Consider the following 10,573-nt stretch of genomic DNA (forward strand, 5'->3'; position numbering starts at 1 on the left):
AGAGATCCACTAGCTTTGGAGGGTTGTGTTTCCTTTTGAGGATTTGCTGAATGCAATAGACTTCCTTCCCAGAGAAGCACCACTGTACAGATAAGCTGGCGTCTAGAGTCCAGGGCTCCTTGGAGCCACTATACCCACCCATGACCCCAGGGGATAGGAAGGCTGGCAAAGGCCGCAACCAAAAAGAAAAGTTGATAGGATGGGGATAGAGAGGGAGATGAAATGCTGAATCTGCTTGCATTACGGTTCTAACCCATGGCTGTTCTATCCCCTCACCACAGTCCAGAAGCAGCACCGAGGAGGTGACCCCGCCACCATCAGCCGTCCTAGAGACCTCCCTGGCATGGTGCGGTGGGGCAGCTGGTGTTGTGAATCAGGCCGTTGCCAATCAGAGAACGGCTACTTCACAACACCAGGGTCGCACCCCACCACAGGCAGCGCTCCAGACCCCAGCCCCAGCCAAGCCTCCAAGCGGTTCGTCACTGGAATACCTCCAAGCCCTCCAGAACCTGAGCAGGGGGCCTCCTGGTTCCTCCTGCGTGCTGTGTGGACTCCACTGCAAACACAGGCACCGCGAGGCTGTTTCTCCCCCAACACCGACAGCTCCACCAACAGCCACTCCTGACAGCATTAGCTTCCTAACGGTACTACTGGGCTCTCCACTGTGAAAATGGAGTTCTGGGCCCTCAGAAAGTTAAGTGCCACTAAACTGAACATTTCCTCTGAGGTTCTAGGAACACTCAGCAGTGAACTGGGGCCTCTGTCTTGATACTCGGTAGTGGTAGCTTTGAATAGGGCATAGTGGAAAGAAGGGAGGCCCTAATTACAGGATGGTGGCCTTGGGGACATTCCTGGAGAGAAGAAGGCCTTTGTAGCCACGTAGATGGGAACTCCTTCATTTCCTAGATGGTCCCAAGTTCCCTGGAGAGTAAACGCCTTTCTTTGAGTGTGAAAGTTCCACAGCTCTGTATCAGGCGTGTGTCCCCCTGCCAGATGAAAGCCAAGCACAAGAGGACCCTTCCTAGGTGTCGATCTGTCAGACACCCCTGTCCTGGGTTCTGTGAGCTGTCACCTATGCTGACAGATGGGCTGCCTTTTCCCGGGACCTCACAGCCAGGACCATGGCAGAGTTGGAAAACTAACAGGGGGTCTCCAGAGTTCAAGTGTTTTTATGCCTAACTTAAATCTTATGTGTGGCACCACCATATTGCAGAGCCAAGGAAGGAGTTTAAAGATGGAATGGCTGGGTTGGCTAGCATCCTTTTCTGTAGCGCTAAGAAAAAGGAGGGGCAATCTCACTGGCTTTCCACGAGGCAGAGAGAGACCCAGGGCCGCTGTGATTAACGCAGCTTGTGTCTCTGTAACCTCAGTGCTGTGCTGCTGTCCCATAGGAAGCCAGAGGGATGGACAAAAACAAGCCTGTGTAAACACTGCACAGAACAGGATTAGACAGACAGAGCCTGGGTTGATTAGAACAGCCCTGGGTCTCTGTCACCTTGGAATTCTGGGAGGTGAGTCTACTGCTTCTGTGAAGTTCTGCTCCTCACCCCATCCCCAGATCACTAAGGCATCTCTGAAATTTGTACTAAGTTATGTTGGGGACAAGTATCTTTAGAGTTAAAAGAACCCTAGTTTTTCAGGAAGGTTTTCCTGCCTTCTTAAAACATATAAACTGCATGTATCTGAGAATTCATCCAGCTCCCCTACCAACAACAGAGTCCAAGCTAGTGCCACTCTTGGAGTGGTCCTCAGTGGCAGCATCAGCATGTTGGGAAGGCAGAATCCCGTGCCCCGTTGTGTGCCTGCTGCATCAAAATCTCGGGGGATGGGAGGTGACCAGGGCTCAGGGACTGTGTGTTTACAGGCCCTCCAGGGGATTCTTAAGAATCATGACCACCCGCTTTTTGGTCTCCCCGTATCCTCTCCAGCTTCCGTTCCAACCCCATCTCTTCCACATGTTACAGCCAGAATGATCTTTTCAAAATACGCCCCTACATCATGTGAATCCCTCCATCCCCTTCCTTGAAACTCCTTAAAGAGTTGGCCTCATCCTAACTGCAGTCTGACTCCACTAGTGGCAAGCCACCTCTCACTGTACACCTTTCCTCCCTCTGGCACTCTCACCAAGCTCCCTCCTGCCCCAGGGCCCTTGTGTCTTGTATGGCTCAGCCCTGTCCAGAATGCTGCCAGCCCCCACCATCCTCCGCATGATTGCTGCCTACCTGTCCTCCAGGTTTCAGACAGAGCACAGCTTCCTGCCAGCCAACTCCCCTGACCCAGAAGGCCAGGTCAGACAAGGTAACTAATGTTAGGAGCACTCAGCAAGCTGAATTCTGCCCCTTCAGAGCATTGATCTCATTTTGCTATTATGCATTCATTAGTGGGAACCTGTGCTGAATGTGTGTCTTTCCCACTGGCCGTATGCTCCTTGAGGGCAGGGACATTCATTCACTACTGCACGTCACCCTAGCTCAGTGGCTGGCATTAAATAGCTCAATAATGTATTTGTCCGATGAATGGATAAGCCCCGCCTGAGCAGGGAGTGTCCTTCAGAGTCAAGCCCTCTCTCTCGCTCATTGGAGCCCAGGGTCTTTGTTCCCTTTCAGTGGCATCATCATAATCAGCAGGCACTTTGAGAGTAGAAACAGTGTGCCAGGCACTGCTCTGAGCACTTTGTTTAGCCATTTACTCAGTACCTCCGTTTCCTCATAATGGGCAGTTTGTGTAACCACCCTCTCGGGTAAGTACCAAGACCACACCATCCACACTGTTGGTCGTTGGTGGCACCGCTATTCGGACCCAGGCAGTCTGGCCCCAGAGCCCATGCCCTGAGCCACTGCTCCACGCTGCTGAGGAGCCAGACGAAGGGGACACAGCTGAAGATGGAAGTCCCGGGGGCTTGCTCCCAGGAACTGAGTGAAACCCTCTCCATTCTCAGAGGCTTCCACTCTGGTTTCCTAAACCAGGTAGACCAGGCAGCCTTCTCCCTGTTTATGCCTTTCTGAAAGGTTAGAGTCTAACCTTGTTTAAAGCACTTCATAATGGAACCTGATTAAAAACCTAATAAAATTTAAAATGGGGTCAAGTCCAGAGAGAGAATTAGAGAGAGAACTGTTTAAGAACCAGAGGAAGCTCTACTTAATTTTGCTGTTAAGCTGGTGAATTCATTTGAGGTTTGCACAGTTACCTTCAGAGGTCAGAGGCTGCAAAGGCAAATGCGTGCACCCTCCCAACTGAGTGCTTCCGAGAGCCAGCCTCGGAGAACATGTCCCTGGGCCTTCCCAGTTCGTAGCCCCAGCCCCATGCTGGCCCACATACCTCTGCCTGCAGCGTGGCTTATTTTCCAAAATGCATCCTGCCTCACCGAGAACAGCCTGCCCTCCTCCAGAACATTCCAGACCCTCCATTTAGGTAGACTTGATGCCATCTGGCCGGAAAGAAACTAAAGTGTCCATCCCACCCCCTTTTCTGAACCCTTGATTTAGCAATCTGTGCCATCTGAGGCTCTATGTTCAAAATCTTAATAACTACCTTGGGGTCCTACGTTTGCAGCTAGCCGCATTCCAAATGATGGGATTCTCTCAAGAGGCTCCACTGCAGACAGCCCAAAGCCTTGGTGCTGCAGGGAGCTTGTCAGACGCACACTTTTATATCCACCATCTTGTCCTCAATCTCGTCACCACCTGCTGACCCCGGTCAGCACTTTTGGGGAAAGCTGGGTTTGGAAAGGAAGTTTCCTGAGTAATATTTGATATTTAATATCAAATAGAGCAATGGTTCTCAAAGTGGGGTCCCTGGACCAGCAGCATCAGCATCACCTGGGAACTTGTTAGACATGGACATCCTCCTGGTCACCCCCACCCCAGCCCTGCTGAATCAGAAACTCTGGGGTAAAGACCAGGAATCTGTGCTAACAAGTCCTCCAGGGGATTCTGAAATGCCTTGAGTTTGAGAACCACTAGAAGTAAAAGGTGGAGGGAGAACAAAACTGCCTTCAGTACCAAATGATAAAGGGGCACAGTAGTGGAGCACCCAAGCCTGCCGTCCGTGGCAGTGTGAAAAGTTTAGGGCATTTACTGAATGTTGAATAATTTTTTGTGTGTGTGTGAGGAAGATCGGCCCTGAGCTAACATCTGCCAATCCTCCTCTTTTTTTTTTTTTTTTTTTTTTGCTGAGGAAGACTGGCCCTGGGCTAACATCCATTCCCATACTTCCTCTACTTTATATGGGACGCCACCACAGCATGGCTTGATAAGCGGTGCAGCAGTGCACGCCCAGGATCCGAACCTGCGAACCCCGGGCCGCCGCAGGGGAGTGCACGCACTTAACTGCTTGTGCCACCGGGCCGGCCCCGCCCCTGAATAATTTTTTAAAACCCATTTTTCTGAATTTTAAAAGTAAATCCCCAGGTGTTCTGGGCTGTGGAAACCTGACCCTTTCCTTCTTCCCCTGAATAAACATGCCCAGAACATCCTTTTATCCCTCACAACAGGGACATTGGAAGATAAAAGTTATCTTCCACAAATTTAAAGGCTTAGATCTTTATTCACTGTTGATTCAATTTTTAACACAGCACATGGTGCATTTGAAGTGCTTTACGTTTCTTTAATCTTAGCTCACAACAACCCCGTTTTAAGAAGAGGAACTAGAGGCAAAGAGAAGTTAAGTAACCTGCCCCTGACGAGTGAGAGGTATCTACGTGCTGGAGCAGAGATTGGAGTCCCATGTGTTCCCAGACCCAAGCTCGGACCTGCTTTTGATTGGCTACCTCCATAAGGAACAATTGGGCTCCAGGAAAGTCAGCCATGCCAGCTCAGAGCACCCTGTGTCTGAGCAATTAAAAGCCGTTTGTGATTGGCAGCTAACTTGGGGGAAACCCTGACTCTAAAATGTAATGCCATAAAGATGAAACAACGCTGGGCAGTCATTTCATTTGAACTTGCAAAATTTTGTTATTCTTTTACCTTGAGGTGGGTTTCTTTTTTTGGTGGTAGGGAGAGGGGTAGATTTTCCGTGAATTGTCTTTCTTTGCGCAAGCCACAGCCAAGGACGTGTCAGCCCACTGAGTCTGTCTCTTGGCAGATACTGGCCCCAGGGAAGTGGCTCCACTTTTTTAAGACCATACAGTAATTTGAGGGTTTGTATTCATTGTGCTGCAAGGCAAGAGTTCCCACACACTGCATCTTTCCTACTGCAGTGAGACTGTCAGAAGAGCTGTACACACACACTGCTGAAATTTCAGGAAGAGTTCATGGGCCTCCCAGAAAGAATTGAGGTGGAAGGTATTCACCATAGAGTTGATTTCTTGATAGATTTTTAAAGCTGGAAGGGGCAACAAAAATCAGCTCCACCATTCCCTCTGTCCCTTAAAAAACTCATAAAGAGCCTCACACAGACAAAAGAGAGAGTTTGAAATGGCTATTTTATAAGGCATAGCAGAAAGGAGAGTTTTGATAGAAAAATAGATCAAAGTAAATAAGCAGTAAAACCTAATTCTGACATAGCTTCCAGATGTCTGGCATAGTGGTTCGGTTTTGAAGACGCGGGCCGCTGTTCATCTTTGCTGTGGGTGGCACAGGGGCCAGAAGCAGGGAGACCTAAGGCTGAGGCCCAACAGGAGATGAAAGTCAGAGCGGCCTCAGGCCTGGGAAGCTCCACCGTCTTGGCAGAGCAGGTCAGGGCACAGTGGAGCCCAGGGCTGGGTGTAGCCAGCTATCCATCAGTCCCAGTCGCAGATGGATGGAATGAAGGTGGGGCCACTGGGGAACACAGGAGCTGCAGTCACGGCTGGGCGGGATACCTGCGGCCCACTGTGGCAATGCCTACCACTGGCCTTGTCCCCTTGCAACTCCGTTTTACAGTTGAGGAAGCAGAGGCTCAGGAAGAGCCTAGCCCTCTGTTTCCAGAGCCACGGGTCATTCTGCTCCAGAATGCAGACAGTGACCCCACTACCCTGCTGATATTTCTGTGCCAGGCACTGGGCCTGTTTCTTCTCAGTTAGGCATAGAGCACCCCTGGGAAGGGAAGCAGTGTTGTCATTCCCATTTTTCAGGGGAGGAACAGGCTCAGAAAGGTCAACAAACTTGCTCCAGGTTTCACAGCTGGTGAGTGGACTCCAGGCTCCAAAGATGTCTGCGGCTAACCCTGCTGGGAGGCTTCGTCCTCCTCCCCCTTCCTGGGCAGCTCTCCCCCTCACCCTTCAACAGGCCACATTGGGGTGACTGACTGCCTTGGAAATGTTCTGCCTGCCTTTGGCTTGAAACACGGGAGCCTGAGGAGAGAAAGCACTGGAAGTGAAAAAAAAAAAGCCATACCCTCCTGGAACGAACCTCCAAGGTTATTGGTGCCGGACGCAAATGGAGGAGGTGTGTGTGTGTTTGACTTCATGACTGTGAAACCCAGTTAATTCTCTTTTATCTTTGCCTGTGCTATTTCTTCCGTATACCGCCTAGAGGAATACCCCTCAATGTTTAGAGGCACAAAACAACAGAAAAAAAAATACACTGTTCAAGGACCAAACCATTCAAAAATCAAAGGCTTTCGGATGTATATGATGATAGAATGTGAAAGTCCTTTATAATCCTATCCCCAGAGATAGGTGTTTTTAACAATTTGAATATTTTTTATGATTACAAAAGCCATACACATTTAAAAATATATCAAAATAAAAGTAAATAAATGCTCGTTGCTCAGGCTTCCTTGTCAGGCATAGGGTCTGAGACCCATCCACCGATGCAGCTCGTTGCGTGGGTACCAGGTCTCCCCGCCATTGTCCCCTTGATTTTTGACTCAGTGAATAGAATTGGCAAGGGCTGACCTGCCATCCTTTTGAAACAGAAGTCCGATTTTAGGAGCCTGACCTCCACTGCCCACTGCCACACATATCCTGTCTTGTCCCTCAACCCCACCCCACCCTCCTGCTGTCCCTCACACTGCCTGCTCCCAAGGCCTTCGCACACTCTGTCCCCTGCAGAGGCTTCTCTTCCCCCAGGTGTTAGCTTGACTCCCTCCCTACCCTCAGTGACAGCCATCCTGACCTTGCCACTGGCTGTGTGCTGCCGTCTACAGCACAACCCCTCCCTCCCATCTCCCTACCTGCTTGGCCTCGTCTCTACAGCCTGTCACCCTGAGACTCCCACACCATTTCCTTGTGATCTGGTCTCCTCCCACTAGACCGGAATCCCCCAGGCAGGGATTATTGTCTGCTTTGCTCATTGATACACCCTGAGCACCCAGAACAGTGCTGGGCACACGGTTGGTATTCGGTACACGTTTGTTGAATGATCACAAGTGGGACCCACCTTTGGCAAAGAGAGGAGTAAACAGCCACTCGCCTAACGTTGTCCAGCTCAGCCACCCAGCCTGCGCCTGCGCTCCTCCCACAGGGACCTTCCTCTCAGCTGCGTTCACGTGTCATTTAAGCTCTGGGGAGCTGAAAGTTCATCATGTCATTTTACTGATATGGACAATAAAACCCAGCGAGGGCTCTTACCAAAGGGAAGACTGCCTTCCATGGGGCGTGGTGGCAGAGGCTGTCACCGACAAGCGCAGGAATTTTGGACACATCGTGCTGAGCTTAAAGACACAGGAACGAGCTTCCAGGCTGCCTTCCCTGAGCCCCAGACCAGGTCAGGCTCCCCCATTACTCACATGGCACCCTGTACTTAAAACCCTGCACACTTATAATTAAGCGAAGACTTAACTATGGCTTGGCGATTTCCCTTTTCTCCACCAAGCAGTAAGCTCCAGAAGCACAGGGCCAGGGTCTGTTTTGCTCTTTGGCCTCCCCATCCCTGGTACGATGCCTGGCACATAGTAGGTGTTTTGAGGGACAGCTGACTCACTATCTCATGCAGTGCCGTGGCACATAGGGGTGATTAACACGTTCCCCATCCTACAAAAGACATTCAGTGCCCCTTTCCTTCCAGAGCTACCAAACAAATTCAGAGACTGACGCCAAACAGATGGCACCACCAGCTTGGGAAGAGAGCATCTTAATGAAGATGCCCCTATTTCTCTCCACGGAGTCAGTGTGGCGTGGCAGGAGTGATCTAGGACCTAGAGGAGAGAACTAAACTCTGTTACTTGTGACCAAAAGCATTTATAACTAGTCTTATCAGAACGATTATATCAGACTTATCACCCATAAGAAGAAGCCGGAGGTAGGGAGGCCAGGGGTGATGCAGCCATTAAAGGATGCCATCAAAAACCCACGCTTTACCTTTCTGTTCCACCACCCTTATCGCCTCGTGGTCACAAGTGGGCTGCTGCTGTTCAAGGCATCACCTCCACATTCCAGGAAGAAGAAAGGGAAGGCAGAGGGGCAGTAATATCCTCTCCTTTTATCAGGAGACATAGCTTTCCCGGAAACCTCCACCTCCACCCAGCAGACTTCCACTTACATTTCACTGGCTAGAATTGCACTACTTGGCCCCTCTGGCAGGTAGGGATGCTAGAAAAGTCAGGATTCCCCAAGTGGAGATGATGAAGCAGCAGGGGAGGAGTGGGTCAGTGGTAGCTGTAGAGTTAGTCCACCAGCAATGTCTGCCAGAACCGGGTAAATTATTTTTAGTGTAATTGTTTTCAGGAATTTTCTTATTACAGAAGCAATGAATATACATTATTACTTTAGAAAATAAAGATTTAACAATTTCTGCAGTCCCATCACACAGAAGTAAGCACTGTTTATTCCTGGGTTATTGTCCTTCCAGATCTCTGTGTTTTTTAACATGAATGAAACCACACTATGGGTTGCTCTGTAATTAGCCTTTTCACTTGATATGGTGAAAATATCTTTCCAAATCATTAAATTTTCATTGCAAAATCATGTTCTATGTCTGCGTGTTCAATCAAATAAGGCGCCATGATTTGTTTATTTGTCCCTTGGCGGTGAGCATTTTGATGTTTATAAGAGTAAAATGTGAGAAACCAACACTAGTGACGCTCCTTGTAGGTAAATCTTTGATGCAGCAGTTCCCCTTCTTGGAATGCATCATAAAGGAATAATCTTAGATATGCACATTCTTTAGAGCTTTTCAAATATCCTACCAAATCGCCTTCCCAGATGGATTGTTCCAATGTACTATCTCTCCAGCAGGTACAAGTGCCTGTTTCCCTCCAAAATTTTCACCAACACTGAAAAAACGATAGACTAGGGGACAGGAATGGTAGCCTAACCCAGCCCTCTCGTTACTCAAGAAGAGGACAGAGGGAAGCAGTTGCACAGGGCCACACAGGTCCGCCAGCCCTGGGACCCAGACCTCAGGACTGCAGGCCAGGCCTCTGGGCATCACATTGTGCCACCTCCTGGAGCACCAATAGGGTAACGAGAAGCACCAGGATGCAGGAGAATCTGAGGGGCAGGGCTTGGAAGGGAGGAACAGGTGCCAGGGTTCTCAAGAAGAGCATGCCACAGCAGGAGGCCTTGGGGGCATGATGCCCAGTAGGTCATGGGTGTGGGCAGTCCCTGCTCCAGGGAGTCACCCTGGGAAGACAGACTTGCTTCAGACTTAGCACTGCATTGCCACTCAAGCCGTGGCACCTGAAGCTTCTCACTTCTCTGTCTCTGGGACCAGTAAAACAAGGAAATACGGCTCAGATCCAGGCCCTCTTGCCAGCACTCATGCCTGTTATGAACTGAATTGTGTCCCCCTGAAATCCATATGTTGAAGCCCTAACCTCCAGTGCTTTAGAATGTGACTGTATTTGGAGACAGAACCCTTAAGGAGGTAATTAAGATTAAATGAGGTTATAAGGGTGGGGGTCCTAATCTCATAGGACTGGTGTTCTTATAAGAAGAGGAAGAGACACCAGAAAGGCACACACACGGAGGGAAGACCACGTGAGCACCTAGTGAGAAGGTGGCCATCTGCAACCCAAGGAAAGAGGCCTCAGAAGAAAGCAAACCCACCATCACCTTGATCTTGATCTTCCAGCCTCCAGAACTGTGAGAAAATAAATTTCTGTTAAGGCCCCCCCGTCTGTGGTGTTTTGTTACGGCAGCCCAAGCAGACTAATATGATGCCCCAACAGGTGTGAAGATTGTTGCTGCTACTCCTGCATCCTGAGCCACAAGTATCAGATACCCTGAAAGCAGAGGTAGGTTCTTTCCACAAGCCTTGGATACTTGGTGTGGTGGATGCTATGGACCCCCACCCATTATCCGAGCCACCTCTGATTCCCCACACCTATGATGAACAGTTCCCTGTATGCTGACTGCATCCCCTCTCTAGCTGTGAATCTGAAGCTCTTTCTGGTGCCGCTGGAGCCTGCTCAGCCTCTGTGCGGGCCACATCTGCCAGGAAGTGCGGGGGAGCCAGTGCTCCTGGGGCTGCCTTCCACCAATGAGGAATGGAAGTCAGAATTGGCCCAACATTCTGCCCAGCTTGTCAGACGGTCCCCAGCTGCTTTGAACCCCACTTGCCCATGTTGACTGGCTCACTGATGCCCCTTTATTGGCTCATACTCCTCCCCTCTCTAACTCCTCCCTTCAATTCCTGCTTCTTAGGATCTCTTCTCAAATAGACTACCTGTCTCAGCATCTGCTTTTGAGGAGACCCAAACTAAGGCACAT

The 10,573-nt window shown here is 49.9% G+C and overlaps 1 long non-coding RNA gene across 3 annotated transcripts in view; it reads left to right on the forward strand.

Moving 5' to 3' along the window:
* LOC131414845 (uncharacterized) overlaps positions 1-352 on the forward strand; it is a 72,165-nt gene extending 71,813 nt beyond the window's left edge. For all 3 annotated transcript variants that reach the window (XR_009222244.1, XR_009222243.1, XR_009222245.1), the window contains one exon: positions 282-352. This is a non-coding gene — a long non-coding RNA (uncharacterized LOC131414845). The remainder of the gene's footprint in view (positions 1-281) is intronic.
* The last annotated feature ends 10,221 nt before the right edge of the window (positions 353-10,573 follow it).

The sequence above is a fragment of the Diceros bicornis genome, chromosome 2, assembly GCF_020826845.1.
Source record: "Diceros bicornis minor isolate mBicDic1 chromosome 2, mDicBic1.mat.cur, whole genome shotgun sequence".
Lineage (NCBI taxonomy): Eukaryota > Metazoa > Chordata > Mammalia > Perissodactyla > Rhinocerotidae > Diceros > Diceros bicornis.